Below are 19,630 nucleotides of genomic sequence, written 5' to 3'. Positions count from 1 at the left end.
TGATTAGTAGTTTTCCTGTTCTGGTGTATAGACGGATGATTAGTAGTTGTCCCATGTTCTGCCTTGGTGTATAGATGGATGATTAGTATTTGTCCCATGTTCTGCCTTGGTGTATAGACGGATGATTAGTAGTTGTCCCATGTACTGCCTTGTCCCATGTTCTGTCTTGGTGTATAGACGGATGATTAGTAGTTGTCCCATGTTCTGCCTTGGTGTATAGACGGATGATTAGTAGTTGTCCCATGTTCTGTCTTGGTGTATAGACGGATGATTAGTATTTGTCCCATGTTCTGCCTTGGTGTATAGACGGATGATTAGTATTTGTCCCATGTTCTGCCTTGGTGTATAGACGGATGATTAGTATTTGTCCCATGTTCTGCCTTGGTGTATAGACGGATGATTAGTAGTTGTCCCATGTTCTGTCTTGGTGATTTAGTAGTTGTCCCATGTTCTGCCTTGGTGTATAGACGGATGATTAGTAGTTGTCCCATGTTCTGCCCCATGTTCTGGGTGTATAGACGGATGATTAGTAGTTGTCCCATGTTCTGCCTTGGTGTATAGACGGATGATTAGTAGTTGTCCCATGTTCTGCCTTGGTGTACAGACGGATGATTAGTAGTTGTCCCATGTTCTGCCTTGGTGTATAGACGGATGATTAGTAGTTGTCCCATGTTCTGCCTTGGTGTATAGACGGATGATTAGTAGTTGTCCCATGTTCTGCCTTGGTGTATAGACGGATGATTAGTAGTTGTCCCATGTTCTGCCTTGGTGTATAGACGGATGATTAGTAGTTGTCCCATGTTCTGCCTTGGTGTATAGACGGATGATTAGTAGTTGTCCCATGTTCTGCCTTGGTGATTTAGTAGTTGTCCCATGTTATTTAGTAGTTGTCCCATGTTCTGCCTTGGTGTATAGACGGATGATTAGTAGTTGTCCCATGTTCTGCCTTGGTGTATAGACGGATGATTAGTAGTTGTCCCATGTTCTGCCTTGGTGTATAGACGGATGATTAGTAGTTGTCCCATGTTCTGCCTTGGTGTATAGACGGATGATTAGTAGTTGTCCCATGTTCTGCCTTGGTGTATAGACGGATGATTAGTAGTTGTCCCATGTTCTGTCTTGGTGATTTAGTAGTTGTCCCATGTTCTGTCTTGTAGTGTATAGACGGATGATTAGTAGTTGTCCCATGTTCTGCCTTGGTGTATAGACGGATGATTAGTAGTTGTCCCATGTTCTGCCTTGGTGTATAGACGGATGATTAGTATTTGTCCCATGTTCTGTCTTGGTGTATAGACGGATGATTAGTAGTTGTCCCATGTACTCTTGGTGTATAGATGGATGATTTGTTTTTATCCTGTTCTGTCTTGGTGTATAGACGGATGATTAGTAGTTGTCCCATGTTCTGTCTTGGTGTATAGACGGATGATTAGTAGTTGTCCCATGTACTGCCTTGGTGATTTAGTAGTTGTCCCATGTTCTGCTTGGTGTATAGACGGATGATTAGTATTTGTCCCATGTTCTGCCTTGGTGTATAGACGGATGATTAGTAGTTGTCCCATGTTCTGCCTTGGTGTATAGACGGATGATTAGTAGTTGTCCCATGTTCTGTCTTGGTGATTTAGTAGTTGTCCCATGTTCTGCCTTGGTGTATAGACGGATGATTAGTATTTGTCCCATGTTCTGCCTTGGTGTATAGACGGATGATTAGTAGTTGTCCCATGTTCTGCCTTGGTGTATAGACGGATGATTAGTAGTTGTCCCATGTTCTGTCTTGGTGATTTAGTAGTTGTCCCATGTTCTGCCTTGGTGTATAGACGGATGATTAGTAGTTGTCCCATGTTCTGCCTTGGTGTATAGACGGATGATTAGTAGTTGTCCCATGTTCTGTCTTGGTGTATAGACGGATGATTAGTAGTTGTCCCATGTTCTGCCTGGGTGTATAGACGGATGATTAGTAGTTGTCCCATGTTCTGTCTTGGTGTATAGACGGATGATTAGTAGTTGTCCCATGTTCTGCCTGGGTGTACAGACGGTTTAGTAGTTGTCCCATGTTCTGCCTGGGTGTATAGACGGATGATTAGTAGTTGTCCCATGTTCTGCCTTGGTGTATAGACGGATGATTAGTATTTGTCCCATGTTCTGTCTTGGTGTATAGACGGATGATTAGTAGTTGTCCCATGTTCTGCCCATGTTCTGGTGTATAGACGGATGATTAGTATTTGTCCCATGTTCTGCCTTGGTGTATAGACGGATGATTAGTATTTGTCCCATGTTCTGCCTTGGTGTATAGACGGATGATTAGTAGTTGTCCCATGTTCTGTCTTGGTGATTTAGTAGTTGTCCCATGTTCTGCCTTGGTGTATAGACGGATGATTAGTAGTTGTCCCATGTTCTGTCTTGATGATTTAGTAGTTGTCCCATGTTCTGCCTTGGTGTATAGACGGATGATTAGTGTTTGTCACATGTTCTGCCTTGGTGTATAGACGGATGATTAGTAGTTGTCCCATGTTCTGTCTTGGTGTATAGACGGATGATTAGTAGTTGTCCCATGTTCTGCCTGGGTGTATAGACGGATGATTAGTAGTTGTCCCATGTTCTGTCTTGGTGTATAGACGGATGATTAGTAGTTGTCCCATGTTCTGCCTGGGTGTATAGACGGTGGATTAGTAGTTGTCCCATGTTCTGCCTGGGTGTATAGACGGATGATTAGTAGTTGTCCCATGTTCTGCCTTGGTGTATAGACGGATGATTAGTAGTTGTCCCATGTTCTGTCTTGGTGATTTAGTAGTTGTCCCATGTTCTCTCTGGGTGATTTAGTAGTTGTCCCATGTTCTGCCTTGGTGTATAGACGGATGATTAGTAGTTGTCCCATGTTCTGCCTTGGTGTATAGACGTATGATTAGTAGTTGTCCCATGTCTGTCTTGGTGATTTAGTAGTTGTCCCATGTTCTGTCTGGGTGATTTAGTAGTTGTCCCATGTTCTGCCTTGGTGTATAGAGGGATGATTAGTAGTTGTCCCATGTTCTGCCTTGGTGTATAGACGGATGATTAGTAGTTGTCCCATGTTCTGTCTTGGTGATTTATAGTTGTCCCATGTTCTGTCTGATGATTTAGTAGTTGTCCCATGTTCTGCCTGGATGTATAGACAGATGATTAGTAGTTGTCCCATGTTCTGCCTGGGTGTATAGACGGATGATTAGTAGTTGTCCCATGTTCTGCCTTGGTGTATAGATGGATGATTAGTATTTGTCCCATGTTCTGTCTTGGTGTATAGACGGATGATTAGTAGTTGTCCCATGTTCTATCTTGGTGTATAGATGGATGATTTGTATTTATCCCATGTTCTGTCTTGGTGTATAGACGGATGATTAGTAGTTGTCCCATGTTCTGTCTTGGTGTATAGACGGATGATTAGTAGTTGTCCCATGTACTGCCTTGTGATTTAGTAGTTGTCCCATGTTCTGCCTTGGTGTATAGACGGATGATTAGTATTTGTCCCATGTTCTGTCTTGTGTAGATGGATGATTAGTTTTTGTCCCATGTTCTGTCTTGGTGTATAGACGGATGATTAGTAGTTGTCCCATGTTCTGTCTTTGTGTATATGGATGATTAGTAGTTGTCCCATGTTCTGCCTTGGTGTATAGACGGATGATTAGTTTTGTCCCATGTTCTGTCTTGGTGTATAGACGGATGATTAGTAGTTGTCCCATGTTCTGTCTTGGTGCATAGACGGATGATTAGTAGTTGTCCCATGTTCTGCCTTGGTGTATAGACGGATGATTAGTAGTTGTCCCATGTTCTGCCTTGGTGTATAGACGGATGATTAGTAGTTGTCCCATGTTCTGTCTTGGTGATTTAGTAGTTGTCCCATGTTCTGTCTGGGTGATTTAGTAGTTGTCCCATGTTCTGCCTTGGTGTATAGAGGGATGATTAGTAGTTGTCCCATGGTCTGCCTTGGTGTATAGACGGATGATTAGTAGTTGTCCCATGTTCTGTCTTGGTGATTTAGTAGTTGTCCCATGTTCTGTCTGGGTGATTTAGTAGTTGTCCCATGTTCTGCCTGGATGTATAGACAGATGATTAGTAGTTGTCCCATGTTCTGTCTTGGTGTATAGACGGATGATTAGTAGTTGTCCCATGTTGCTGGTGATTTAGTAGTTGTCCCATGTTCTGCCTTGGTGTATAGACGGATGATTTGTTCCATGTTCTGTCTTTGTGCATAGATGGATGATTCGTTTTTATCCCATGTTCTGTCTTGGTGTATAGACGGATGATTAGTAGTTGTCCCATGTTCTGTCTTGTGTATAGACGGATGATTAGTAGTTGTCCCATGTTCTGCCTTGGTGTATAGACGGATGATTCGTTTTTATCCCATGTTCTGTCTTGGTGTATAGACGGATGATTAGTAGTTGTCCCATGTTCTGTCTTGGTGCATAGAGGGATGATTAGTAGTTGTCCCATGTTCTGCCTTGGTGTATAGACGGATGATTAGTAGTTGTCCCATGTTCTGCCTTGGTGTATAGACGGATGATTAGTAGTTGTCCCATGTTCTGTCTTGGTGATTTAGTAGTTGTCCCATGTTCTGTCTGGGTGATTTAGTAGTTGTCCCATGTTCTGCCTTGGTGTATAGAGGGATGATTAGTAGTTGTCCCATGGTCTGCCTTGGTGTATAGACGGATGATTAGTAGTTGTCCCATGTTCTGTCTGGGTGATTTAGTAGTTGTCCCATTTTTCTGCCTGGATGTATAGACAGATGATTAGTAGTTGTCCCATGTTCTGCCTGGGTGTATAGACGGATGATTAGTAGTTGTCCCATGTTCTGCCTTGGTGTATAGATGGATGATTAGTATTTGTTCCATGTTCTGTCTTGGTGTATAGACGGATGATTAGTAGTTGTCCCATTTTCTGCCTTGGTGTATAGACGGATGATTCGTTTTTATCCCATGTTCTGTCTTGGTGTATAGACGGATGATTAGTAGTTGTCCCATGTACTGCCTTGGTGTATAGATGGATGATTTGTTTTTATCCCATGTTCTGTCTTGGTGTATAGACGGATGATTAGTAGTTGTCCCATGTACTGCCTTGTGATTTAGTAGTTGTCCCATGTTCTGCCTTGGTGTATAGACGGATGATTAGTAGTTGTCCCATGTTCTGTCTTGGTGTATCCAGGGATGATTAGTAGTTGTCCCATGTACTGCCTTGGTGATTTAGTAGTTGTCCCATGTTCTGCCTTGGTGTATAGACGGATAATTAGTATTTGTTCCATGTTCTGTCTTTGTGCATAGATGGATGATTCGTTTTTATCCCATGTTCTGTCTTGGTGTATAGACGGATGATTAGTAGTTGTCCCATGTTCTGTCTTGGTGTATAGACGGATGATTAGTAGTTGTCCCATGTTCTGTCTTGGTGTATAGACGGATGATTAGTAGTTGTCCCATGTACTGTCTTGGTGTATAGATGGATGATTTGTAGTTGTCCCATGTTCTGTCTTGGTGTATAGACGGATGATTAGTAGTTGTCCCATGTTCTGTCTTGGTGTATAGACGGATGATTAGTAGTTGTCCCATGTTCTGTCTTTGTGTATAGATGGATGATTGTTTTTATCCCATGTTCTGTCTTGGTGTATAGACGGATGATTAGTAGTTGTCCCATGTTCTGTCTTGGTGTATAGATGGATGATTCGTTTTTATCCCATGTTCTGTCTTGGTGTATAGACGGATGATTAGTAGTTGTCCCATGTTCTGTCTTGGTGATTTAGTAGTTGTCCCATGTTCTGCCTTGGTGTATAGAGGGATGATTAGTAGTTGTCCCATGGTCTGCCTTGGTGTATAGACGGATGATTAGTAGTTGTCCCATGTTCTGTCTTGGTGATTTAGTAGTTGTCCCATGTTCTGTCTGGGTGATTTAGTAGTTGTCCCATGTTCTGCCTGGATGTATAGACAGATGATTAGTAGTTTTCCCATGTTCTGCCTGGGTGTATAGACGGATGATTAGTAGTTGTCCCATGTTCTGCCTTGGTGTATAGATGGATGATTTGTTTTTATCCCATGTTCTGCCTTGGTGTATAGACGGATGATTAGTAGTTGTCCCATGTACTGCCTTGGTGATTTAGTAGTTGTCCCATGTTCTGTCTTGGTGTATAGACGGATGATTAGTATTTGTCCCATGTTCTGCCTTGGTGTATAGACGGATGATTAGTATTTGTCCCATGTTCTGCCTTGGTGTATAGACGGATGATTAGTATTTGTCCCATGTTCTGCCTTGGTGTATGACGGATGATTAGTATTTGTCCCATGTTCTGCCTTGGTGTATAGACGGATGATTAGTATTTGTCCCATGTTCTGCCTTGGTGTATAGACGGATGATTAGTATTTGTCCCATGTTCTGCCTTGGTGTATAGACGGATGATTAGTATTTATCCCATGTTCTGCCTTGGTGATTTAGTAGTTGTCCCATGTTCTGTCTGGGTGATTTAGTAGTTGTCCCATGTTCTGCCTTGGTGTATAGAGGGATGATTAGTAGTTGTCCCATGTTCTGCCTTGGTGTATAGACGGATGATTAGTATTTGTCACATGTTCTGTCTTGGTGTATAGACGGATGATTAGTAGTTGTCCCATGTTCTGCCTGGGTGTATAGACGGATGATTAGTAGTTGTCCCATGTTCTGTCTTGGTGTATAGACGGATGATTAGTAGTAGTCCCATGTTCTGCCTGGGTGTACAGACGGATGATTAGTAGTTGTCCCATGTTCTGCCTGGGTGTATAGACGGATGATTAGTAGTTGTCCCATGTTCTGCCTTGGTGTATAGACGGATGATTAGTAGTTGTCCCATGTTCTGTCTTGGTGATTTAGTAGTTGTCCCATGTTCTGCCTTGGTGTATAGAGGGATGATTAGTAGTTGTCCCATGGTCTGCCTTGGTGTATAGACGGATGATTAGTAGTTGTCCCATGTTCTGTCTTGGTGATTTAGTAGTTGTCCCATGTTCTGTCTGGGTGATTTAGTAGTTGTCCCATGTTCTGCCTGGATGTATAGACAGATGATTAGTAGTTTTCCCATGTTCTGCCTGGGTGTATAGACGGATGATTAGTAGTTGTCCCATGTTCTGCCTTGGTGTATAGATGGATGATTTGTTTTTGTCCCATGTTCTGCCTTGGTGTATAGACGGATGATTAGTAGTTGTCCCATGTACTGCCTTGGTGATTTAGTAGTTGTCCCATGTTCTGTTCTGCTTGGTGTATAGACGGATGATTAGTATTTGTCCCATGTTCTGCCTTGGTGTATGACGGATGATTAGTATTTGTCCCATGTTCTGCCTTGGTGTATAGACGGATGATTAGTATTTGTCCCATGTTCTGCCTTGGTGTATAGACGGATGATTAGTATTTATCCCATGTTCTGCCTTGGTGTATAGACGGATGATTAGTAGTTGTCCCATGTTCTGTCTTGGTGATTTAGTAGTTGTCCCATGTTCTGCCTTGGTGTATAGACGGATGATTAGTAGTTGTCCCATGTTCTGTCTTGGTGATTTAGTAGTTGTCCCATGTTCTGCCTTGGTGTATAGACGGATGATTAGTATTTGTCACATGTTCTGCCTTGGTGTATAGACGGATGATTAGTAGTTGTCCCATGTTCTGCCTTGGTGTACAGACGGATGATTAGTAGTTGTCCCATGTTCTGCCTGGGTGTATAGACGGATGATTAGTAGTTGTCCCATGTTCTGTCATGGTGTATAGACGGATGATTAGTAGTTGTCCCATGTTCTGCCTGGGTGTACAGACGGTGGATTAGTAGTTGTCCCATGTTCTGCCTGGGTGTATAGACGGATGATTAGTAGTTGTCCCATGTTCTGCCTTGGTGTATAGACGGATGATTAGTAGTTGTCCCATGTTCTGTCTTGGTGATTTAGTAGTTGTCCCATGTTCTCTCTGGGTGATTTAGTAGTTGTCCCATGTTCTGCCTTGGTGTATAGAGGGATGATTAGTAGTTGTCCCATGGTCTGCCTTGGTGTATAGACGGATGATTAGTAGTTGTCCCATGGTCTGTCTTGGTGATTTAGTAGTTGTCCCATGTTCTGTCTGGGTGATTTAGTAGTTGTCCCATGTTCTGCCTTGGTGTATAGAGGGATGATTAGTAGTTGTCCCATGGTCTGCCTTGGTGTATAGACGGATGATTAGTAGTTGTCCCATGTTCTGTCTTGGTGATTTAGTAGTTGTCCCATGTTCTGTCTGGGTGATTTAGTAGTTGTCCCATGTTCTGCCTGGATGTATAGACAGATGATTAGTAGTTGTCCCATGTTCTGCCTGGGTGTATAGACGGATGATTAGTAGTTGTCCCATGTTCTGCCTTGGTGTATAGATGGATGATTAGTATTTGTTCCATGTTCTGTCTTGGTGTATAGACGGATGATTAGTAGTTGTCCCATGTACTATCTTGGTGTATAGATGGATGATTTGTTTTTATCCCATGTTCTGTCTTGGTGTATAGACGGATGATTAGTAGTTGTCCCATGTTCTGTCTTGGTGTATAGACGGATGATTAGTAGTTGTCCCATGTACTGCCTTGGTGATTTAGTAGTTGTCCCATGTTCTGCCTTGGTGTATAGACGGATGATTAGTATTTGTCCCATGTTCTGCCTTGGTGTATAGACGGATGATTAGTATTTATCCCATGTTCTGCCTTGGTGTATAGACGGATGATTAGTAGTTGTCCCATGTTCTGTCTTGGTGATTTAGTAGTTGTCCCATGTTCTGCCTTGGTGTATAGACGGATGATTAGTATTTATCCCATGTTCTGCCTTGGTGTATAGACGGATGATTAGTAGTTGTCCCATGTTCTGTCTTGGTGATTTAGTAGTTGTCCCATGTTCTGCCTTGGTGTATAGACGGATGATTAGTAGTTGTCCCATGTTCTGTCTTGGTGATTTAGTAGTTGTCCCATGTTCTGCCTTGGTGTATAGACGGATGATTAGTATTTGTCACATGTTCTGCCTTGGTGTATAGACGGATGATTAGTAGTTGTCCCATGTTCTGCCTTGGTGTACAGACGGATGATTAGTAGTTGTCCCATGTTCTGCCTGGGTGTATAGACGGATGATTAGTAGTTGTCCCATGTTCTGTCATGGTGTATAGACGGATGATTAGTAGTTGTCCCATGTTCTGCCTGGGTGTACAGACGGTGGATTAGTAGTTGTCCCATGTTCTGCCTGGGTGTATAGACGGATGATTAGTAGTTGTCCCATGTTCTGCCTTGGTGTATAGACGGATGATTAGTAGTTGTCCCATGTTCTGTCTTGGTGTATAGACGGATGATTAGTAGTTGTCCCATGTACTGCCTTGGTGATTTAGTAGTTGTCCCATGTTCTGCCTTGGTGTATAGACGGATGATTAGTATTTGTCCCATGTTCTGCCTTGGTGTATAGACGGATGATTAGTATTTATCCCATGTTCTGCCTTGGTGTATAGACGGATGATTAGTAGTTGTCCCATGTTCTGTCTTGGTGATTTAGTAGTTGTCCCATGTTCTGCCTTGGTGTATAGACGGATGATTAGTAGTTGTCCCATGTTCTGTCTTGGTGATTTAGTAGTTGTCCCATGTTCTGCCTTGGTGTATAGACGGATGATTAGTATTTGTCACATGTTCTGCCTTGGTGTATAGACGGATGATTAGTAGTTGTCCCATGTTCTGCCTTGGTGTACAGACGGATGATTAGTAGTTGTCCCATGTTCTGCCTGGGTGTATAGACGGATGATTAGTAGTTGTCCCATGTTCTGTCATGGTGTATAGACGGATGATTAGTAGTTGTCCCATGTTCTGCCTGGGTGTACAGACGGTGGATTAGTAGTTGTCCCATGTTCTGCCTGGGTGTATAGACGGATGATTAGTAGTTGTCCCATGTTCTGCCTTGGTGTATAGACGGATGATTAGTAGTTGTCCCATGTTCTGTCTTGGTGATTTAGTAGTTGTCCCATGTTCTCTCTGGGTGATTTAGTAGTTGTCCCATGTTCTGCCTTGGTGTATAGAGGGATGATTAGTAGTTGTCCCATGGTCTGCCTTGGTGTATAGACGTATGATTAGTAGTTGTCCCATGGTCTGTCTTGGTGATTTAGTAGTTGTCCCATGTTCTGTCTGGGTGATTTAGTAGTTGTCCCATGTTCTGCCTTGGTGTATAGAGGGATGATTAGTAGTTGTCCCATGGTCTGCCTTGGTGTATAGACGGATGATTAGTAGTTGTCCCATGTTCTGTCTTGGTGATTTAGTAGTTGTCCCATGTTCTGTCTGGGTGATTTAGTAGTTGTCCCATGTTCTGCCTGGATGTATAGACAGATGATTAGTAGTTGTCCCATGTTCTGCCTGGGTGTATAGACGGATGATTAGTAGTTGTCCCATGTTCTGCCTTGGTGTATAGATGGATGATTAGTATTTGTTCCATGTTCTGTCTTGGTGTATAGACGGATGATTAGTAGTTGTCCCATGTACTATCTTGGTGTATAGATGGATGATTTGTTTTTATCCCATGTTCTGTCTTGGTGTATAGACGGATGATTAGTAGTTGTCCCATGTTCTGTCTTGGTGTATAGACGGATGATTAGTAGTTGTCCCATGTACTGCCTTGGTGATTTAGTAGTTGTCCCATGTTCTGCCTTGGTGTATAGACGGATAATTAGTATTTGTTCCATGTTCTGTCTTTGTGCATAGATGGATGATTCGTTTTTATCCCATGTTCTGTCTTGGTGTATAGACGGATGATTAGTAGTTGTCCCATGTTCTGTCTTTGTGTATAGACGGATGATTAGTAGTTGTCCCATTTTCTGCCTTGGTGTATAGACGGATGATTCGTTTTTATCCCATGTTCTGTCTTGGTGTATAGACGGATGATTAGTAGTTGTCCCATGTTCTGTCTTGGTGCATAGAGGGATGATTAGTAGTTGTCCCATGTTCTGCCTTGGTGTATAGACGGATGATTAGTAGTTGTCCCATGTTCTGCCTTGGTGTATAGACGGATGATTAGTAGTTGTCCCATGTTCTGTCTTGGTGATTTAGTAGTTGTCCCATGTTCTGTCTGGGTGATTTAGTAGTTGTCCCATGTTCTGCCTTGGTGTATAGAGGGATGATTAGTAGTTGTCCCATGGTCTGCCTTGGTGTATAGACGGATGATTAGTAGTTGTCCCATGTTCTGTCTTGGTGATTTAGTAGTTGTCCCATGTTCTGTCTGGGTGATTTAGTAGTTGTCCCATGTTCTGCCTGGATGTATAGACAGATGATTAGTAGTTGTCCCATGTTCTGTCTTGGTGTATAGACGGATGATTAGTAGTTGTCCCATGTACTGCCTTGGTGATTTAGTAGTTGTCCCATGTTCTGCCTTGGTGTATAGACGGATAATTAGTATTTGTTCCATGTTCTGTCTTTGTGCATAGATGGATGATTCGTTTTTATCCCATGTTCTGTCTTGGTGTATAGACGGATGATTAGTAGTTGTCCCATGTTCTGTCTTTGTGTATAGACGGATGATTAGTAGTTGTCCCATTTTCTGCCTTGGTGTATAGACGGATGATTCCATGTCCCATGTTCTGTCTTGGTGTATAGACGGATGATTAGTAGTTGTCCCATGTTCTGTCTTGGTGCATAGAGGGATGATTAGTAGTTGTCCCATGTTCTGCCTTGGTGTATAGACGGATGATTAGTAGTTGTCCCATGTTCTGCCTTGGTGTATAGACGGATGATTAGTAGTTGTCCCATGTTCTGTCTTGGTGATTTAGTAGTTGTCCCATGTTCTGTCTGGGTGATTTAGTAGTTGTCCCATGTTCTGCCTTGGTGTATAGAGGGATGATTAGTAGTTGTCCCATGTTCTGCCTTGGTGTATAGACGGATGATTAGTAGTTGTCCCATGTTCTGTCTGGGTGATTTAGTAGTTGTCCCATTTTTCTGCCTGGATGTATAGATGATTAGTAGTTGTCCCATGTTCTGCCTGGGTGTATAGACGGATGATTAGTAGTTGTCCCATGTTCTGCCTTGGTGTATAGATGGATGATTAGTATTTGTTCCATGTTCTGTCTTGGTGTATAGACGGATGATTAGTAGTTGTCCCATTTTCTGCCTTGGTGTATAGACGGATGATTCGTTTTTATCCCATGTTCTGTCTTGGTGTATAGACGGATGATTAGTAGTTGTCCCATGTACTATCTTGGTGTATAGATGGATGATTTGTTTTTATCCCATGTTCTGTCTTGGTGTATAGACGGATGATTAGTAGTTGTCCCATGTACTGCCTTGGTGATTTAGTAGTTGTCCCATGTTCTGCCTTGGTGTATAGAGGGATGAATAGTAGTTGCCCCATGTTCTGTCTTGGTGTATCCAGGGATGATTAGTAGTTGTCCCATGTACTGCCTTGGTGATTTAGTAGTTGTCCCATGTTCTGCCTTGGTGTATAGACGGATAATTAGTATTTGTTCCATGTTCTGTCTTTGTGCATAGATGGATGATTCGTTTTTATCCCATGTTCTGTCTTGGTGTATAGACGGATGATTAGTAGTTGTCCCATGTTCTGTCTTGGTGTGATGATTAGTAGTTGTCCCATGTTCTGTCTTGGTGTATAGACGGATGATTAGTAGTTGTCCCATGTACTGTCTTGGTGTATAGATGGATGATTTGTTTTTATCCCATGTTCTGTCTTGGTGTATAGACGGATGATTAGTAGTTGTCCCATGTTCTGTCTTGGTGTATAGACGGATGATTAGTAGTTGTCCCATGTTCTGTCTTTGTGTATAGATGGATGATTCGTTTTTATCCCATGTTCTGTCTTGGTGTATAGACGGATGATTAGTAGTTGTCCCATGTTCTGTCTTGGTGTATAGATGGATGATTCGTTTTTATCCCATGTTCTGTCTTGGTGTATAGACGGATGATTAGTAGTTGTCCCATGTTCTGTCTTGGTGATTTAGTAGTTGTCCCATGTTCTGTCTTGGTGTATAGACGGATGATTAGTAGTTGTCCCATGTACTGTTTTGGTGTATAGATGGATGATTCTTTTTGTCCCATGTTCTGTCTTGGTGTATAGACGGATGATTAGTAGTTGTCCCATGTTCTGTCTTGGTGTATAGACGGATGATTAGTAGTTGTCCCATGTTCTGTCTTGGTGTATATGATTAGTAGTTGTCCCATGTTCTGTCTTGGTGTATAGATGGATGATTTGTTTTTATCCCATGTTCTGTCTTGGTGTATAGACGGATGATTAGTAGTTGTCCCATGTTCTGTCTTGGTGTATAGACGGATGATTAGTAGTTGTCCCATGTTCTGTCTTTGTGTATAGATGGATGATTCGTTTTTATCCCATGTTCTGTCTTGGTGTGATGATTAGTAGTTGTCCCATGTTCTGTCTTGGTGTATAGATGGATGATTCGTTTTTATCCCATGTTCTGTCTTGGTGTATAGAGGGATGATTAGTAGTTGTCCCATGTTCTGTCTTGGTGATTTAGTAGTTGTCCCATGTTCTGTCTTGGTGTATAGACGGATGATTAGTAGTTGTCCCATGTTCTGTTTTGGTGTATAGATGGATGATTAGTAGTTGTCCCATGTTCTGTCTTGGTGTATAGACGGATGATTAGTAGTTGTCCCATGTTCTGTCTTGGTGTATAGACGGATGATTAGTAGTTGTCCCATGTTCTGTCTTGGTGTATAGACGGATGATTAGTAGTTGTCCCATGTACTGCCTTGGTGTATAGATGGATGATTTGTTTTTATCCCATGTTCTGTCTTGGTGTATAGACGGATGATTAGTAGTTGTCCCATGTTCTGTCTTGGTGTATAGACGGATGATTAGTAGTTGTCCCATGTTCTGTCTTTGTGTATAGATGGATGATTCGTTTTTATCCCATGTTCTGTCTTGGTGTATAGACGGATGATTAGTAGTTGTCCCATGTTCTGTCTTGGTGTATAGATGGATGATTCGTTTTTATCCCATGTTCTGTCTTGGTGTATAGAGGGATGATTAGTAGTTGTCCCATGTTCTGTCTTGGTGATTTAGTAGTTGTCCCATGTTCTGTCTTGTTGTATAGACGGATGATTAGTATTTGTCCCATGTTCTGCCTTGGTGTATAGACGGATGATTAGTATTTGTCCCATGTTCTGCCTGGGTGTATAGACGGATGATTAGTAGTTGTCCCATGTTCTGTCCCCATGTTCTGTCTGGGTGATTTAGTAGTTGTCCCATGTTCTGCCTGGATGTATAGACAGATGATTAGTAGTTTTCCCATGTTCTGCCTGGGTGTATAGACGGATGATTAGTAGTTGTCCCATGTTCTGCCTTGGTGTATAGATGGATGATTTGTTTTTATCCCATGTTCTGCCTTGGTGTATAGACGGATGATTAGTAGTTGTCCCATGTTCTGCCTTGGTGATTTAGTAGTTGTCCCATGTTCTGTCTTGGTGTATAGACGGATGATTAGTATTTGTCCCATGTTCTGCCTTGGTGTATAGACGGATGATTAGTATTTGTCCCATGTTCTGCCTTGGTGTATAGACGGATGATTAGTATTTGTCCCATGTTCTGCCTTGGTGTATGACGGATGATTAGTATTTGTCCCATGTTCTGCCTTGGTGTATAGACGGATGATTAGTATTTGTCCCATGTTCTGCCTTGGTGTATAGACGGATGATTAGTATTTGTCCCATGTTCTGCCTTGGTGTATAGACGGATGATTAGTATTTATCCCATGTTCTGCCTTGGTGATTTAGTAGTTGTCCCATGTTCTGTCTGGGTGATTTAGTAGTTGTCCCATATTCTGCCATGGTGTATAGAGGGATGATTAGTAGTTGTCCCATGTTCTGCCTTGGTGTATAGATGGATGATTAGTAGTTGTCCCATGTTCTGTCTTGGTGATTTATAGTTGACGGATGTTCTGTCTGGGTATTTGTCCCATGTTCTGCCTTGGTGTATAGACGGATGATTAGTAGTTGTCCCATGTTCTGCCTTGGTGTATAGACGGATGATTAGTATTTGTCACATGTTCTGTCTTGGTGTATAGACGGATGATTAGTTGTCCCATGTTCTGTCTTGGTGTATAGACGGATGATTAGTAGTTGTCCCATGTTCTGTCTTGGTGTATGTAGTTGTCCCATGTTCTGTCTTGGTGTATAGACGGATGATTAGTAGTTGTCCCATGTTCTGTCTTGGTGTATAGATGGATGATTAGTATTTTATCCCATGTTCTGTCTTGGTGTATAGACGGATGATTAGTAGTTGTCCCATGTTCTGTCTTGGTGTATAGACGGATGATTAGTAGTTGTCCCATGTTCTGTCTTTGTGTATAGATGGATGATTCGTTTTTGTCCCATGTTCTGTCTTGGTGTATAGACGGATGATTAGTAGTTGTCCCATGTTCTGTCTTGGTGTATAGATGGATGATTAGTTTTGTCCCATGTTCTGCCTTGGTGTATAGACGGATGATTAGTAGTTGTCCCATGTTCTGTCTTGGTGATTTAGTAGTTGTCCCATGTTCTGTCTTGGTGTATAGACGGATGATTAGTAGTTGTGTACTGTTTTGGTGTATAGATGGATGATTCCCCATGTTCTGTCTTGGTGTATAGACGGATGATTAGTAGTTGTCCCATGTTCTGTCTTGGTGTATAGACGGATGATTAGTAGTTGTCCCATGTTCTGTCTTGGTGTATAGACGGATGATTAGTAGTTGTCCCATGTTCTGTCTTGGTGTATAGACGGATGATTAGTAGTTGTCCCATGTTCTGTCTTTGTGTATAGATGGATGATTCTTTTTTATCCCATGTTCTGTGTATAGACGGATGATTAGTAGTTGTCCCATGTTCTGTCTTGGTGTATAGATGGATGATTCGTTTTTATCCCATGTTCTGTCTTGGTGTATAGACGGATGATTAGTAGTTGTCCCATGTTCTGTCTTGGTGATTTAGTAGTTGTCCCATGTTCTGTCTTGGTGTATAGACGGATGATTAGTAGTTGTCCCATGTACTGTTTTGGTGTATAGATGGATGATTCTGTTCTGTCTTGGTGTATAGACGGATGATTAGTAGTTGTCCCATGTTCTGTCTTGGTGTATAGACGGATGATTAGTAGTTGTCCCATGTTCTGTCTTGGTGTATAGACGGATGATTAGTAGTTGACCCATGTACTGTCTTGGTGTATAGATGGATGATTTGTTTTTATCCCATGTTCTGTCTTGGTGTATAGACGGATGATTAGTAGTTGTCCCATGTTCTGTCTTGGTGTATAGACGGATGATTAGTAGTTGTCCCATGTTCTGTCTTTGTGTATAGATGGATGATTCGTTTTTATCCCATGTTCTGTCTTGGTGTATAGACGGATGATTAGTAGTTGTCCCATGTTCTGTCTTGGTGTATAGATGGATGATTCGTTTTTATCCCATGTTCTGTCTTGGTGTATAGAGGGATGATTAGTAGTTGTCCCATGTTCTGTCTTGGTGATTTAGTAGTTGTCCCATGTTCTGTCTTGGTGTATAGACGGATGATTAGTAGTTGTCCCATGTACTGTTTTGGTGTATAGATGGATGATTCGTTTTTATCCCATGTTCTGTCTTGGTGTATAGACGGATGATTAGTAGTTGTCCCATGTTCTGTCTTGGTGTATAGACGGATGATTAGTAGTTGTCCCATGTTCTGTCTTGGTGTATAGACGGATGATTAGTAGTTGTCCCATGTACTGTCTTGGTGTATAGATGGATGATTTGTTTTTATCCCATGTTCTGTCTTGGTGTATAGACGGATGATTAGTAGTTGTCCCATGTTCTGTCTTGGTGTATAGACGGATGATTAGTAGTTGTCCCATGTTCTGTCTTTGTGTATAGATGGATGATTAGTTTTTGTCCCATGTTCTGTCTTGGTGTATAGACGGATGATTAGTAGTTGTCCCATGTTCTGTCTTGGTGTATAGATGGATGATTCGTTTTTATCCCATGTTCTGTCTTGGTGTATAGAGGGATGATTAGTAGTTGTCCCATGTTCTGTCTTGGTGATTTAGTAGTTGTCCCATGTTCTGTCTTGTGTATAGACGGATGATTAGTATTTGTCCCATGTTCTGCCTTGGTGTATAGACGGATGATTAGTATTTGTCCCATGTTCTGCCTGGGTGTATAGACGGATGATTAGTAGTTGTCCCATGTTCTGTCTTGGTGATTTAGTAGTTGTCCCATGTTCTGTCTGGGTGATTTAGTAGTTGTCCCATGTTCTGCCTGGATGTATAGACAGATGATTAGTAGTTTTCCCATGTTCTGCCTGGGTGTATAGACGGATGATTAGTAGTTGTCCCATGTTCTGCCTTGGTGTATAGATGGATGATTTGTTTGTCCCATGTTCTGCCTTGGTGTATAGACGGATGATTAGTAGTTGTCCCATGTACTGCCTTGGTGATTTAGTAGTTGTCCCATGTTCTGTCTTGGTGTATAGACGGATGATTAGTATTTGTCCCATGTTCTGCCTTGGTGTATAGACGGATGATTAGTATTTGTCCCATGTTCTGCCTTGGTGTATAGACGGATGATTAGTATTTGTCCCATGTTCTGCCTTGGTGTATGACGGATGATTAGTATTTGTCCCATGTTCTGCCTTGGTGTATAGACGGATGATTAGTATTTGTCCCATGTTCTGCCTTGGTGTATAGACGGATGATTAGTATTTGTCCCATGTTCTGCCTTGGTGTATAGACGGATGATTAGTATTTATCCCATGTTCTGCCTTGGTGATTTAGTAGTTGTCCCATGTTCTGTCTGGGTGATTTAGTAGTTGTCCCATATTCTGCCATGGTGTATAGAGGGATGATTAGTAGTTGTCCCATGTTCTGCCTTGGTGTATAGATGGATGATTAGTAGTTGTCCCATGTTCTGTCTTGGTGATTTAGTAGTTGACCCATGTTCTGTCTGGGTGATTTAGTAGTTGTCCCATGTTCTGCCTTGGTGTATAGAGGGATGATTAGTAGTTGTCCCATGTTCTGCCTTGGTGTATAGACGGATGATTAGTATTTGTCACATGTTCTGTCTTGGTGTATAGACGGATGATTAGTTGTCCCATGTTCTGTCTTGGTGTATAGACGGATGATTAGTAGTTGTCCCATGTTCTGTCTTGGTGTATAGACGGATGATTAGTAGTTGTCCCATGTTCTGTCTTGGTGTATAGACGGATGATTAGTAGTTGACCCATGTACTGTCTTGGTGTATAGATGGATGATTTGTTTTTATCCCATGTTCTGTCTTGGTGTATAGACGGATGATTAGTAGTTGTCCCATGTTCTGTCTTGGTGTATAGACGGATGATTAGTAGTTGTCCCATGTTCTGTCTTTGTGTATAGATGGATGATTCGTTTTTATCCCATGTTCTGTCTTGGTGTATAGACGGATGATTAGTAGTTGTCCCATGTTCTGTCTTGGTGTATAGATGGATGATTCGTTTTTATCCCATGTTCTGTCTTGGTGTATAGAGGGATGATTAGTAGTTGTCCCATGTTCTGTCTTGGTGATTTAGTAGTTGTCCCATGTTCTGTCTTGGTGTATAGACGGATGATTAGTAGTTGTCCCATGTACTGTTTTGGTGTATAGATGGATGATTCGTTTTTATCCCATGTTCTGTCTTGGTGTATAGACGGATGATTAGTAGTTGTCCCATGTTCTGTCTTGGTGTATAGACGGATGATTAGTAGTTGTCCCATGTTCTGTCTTGGTGTATAGACGGATGATTAGTAGTTGTCCCATGTACTGTCTTGGTGTATAGATGGATGATTTGTTTTTATCCCATGTTCTGTCTTGGTGTATAGACGGATGATTAGTAGTTGTCCCATGTTCTGTCTTGGTGTATAGACGGATGATTAGTAGTTGTCCCATGTTCTGTCTTTGTGTATAGATGGATGATTCGTTTTTATCCCATGTTCTGTCTTGGTGTATAGACGGATGATTAGTAGTTGTCCCATGTTCTGTCTTGGTGTATAGATGGATGATTAGTTTTTATCCCATGTTCTGTCTTGGTGTATAGAGGGATGATTAGTAGTTGTCCCATGTTCTGTCTTGGTGATTTAGTAGTTGTCCCATGTTCTGTCTTGGTGTATAGACGGATGATTAGTATTTGTCCCATGTTCTGCCTTGGTGTATAGACGGATGATTAGTATTTGTCCCATGTTCTGCCTGGGTGTATAGACGGATGATTAGTAGTTGTCCCATGTTCTGTCTTGGTGATTTAGTAGTTGTCCCATGTTCTGTCTGGGTGATTTAGTAGTTGTCCCATGTTCTGCCTGGATGTATAGACAGATGATTAGTAGTTTTCCCATGTTCTGCCTGGGTGTATAGACGGATGATTAGTAGTTGTCCCATGTTCTGCCTTGGTGTATAGATGGATGATTTGTTTTTATCCCATGTTCTGCCTTGGTGTATAGACGGATGATTAGTAGTTGTCCCATGTTCTGCCTTGGTGATTTATTAGTTGTCCCATGTTCTGTCTTGGTGTATAGACGGATGATTAGTATTTGTCCCATGTTCTGCCTTGGTGTATAGACGGATGATTAGTATTTGTCCCATGTTCTGCCTTGGTGTATACGGATGATTAGTATTTGTCCCATGTTCTGCCTTGGTGTATTGATTAGTATTTGTCCCATGTTCTGCC

This window comes from Oncorhynchus masou, unplaced genomic scaffold, assembly GCF_036934945.1.
Source record: "Oncorhynchus masou masou isolate Uvic2021 unplaced genomic scaffold, UVic_Omas_1.1 unplaced_scaffold_1332, whole genome shotgun sequence".
Lineage (NCBI taxonomy): Eukaryota > Metazoa > Chordata > Actinopteri > Salmoniformes > Salmonidae > Oncorhynchus > Oncorhynchus masou.
This window is presented reverse-complemented; position numbering follows the sequence as displayed.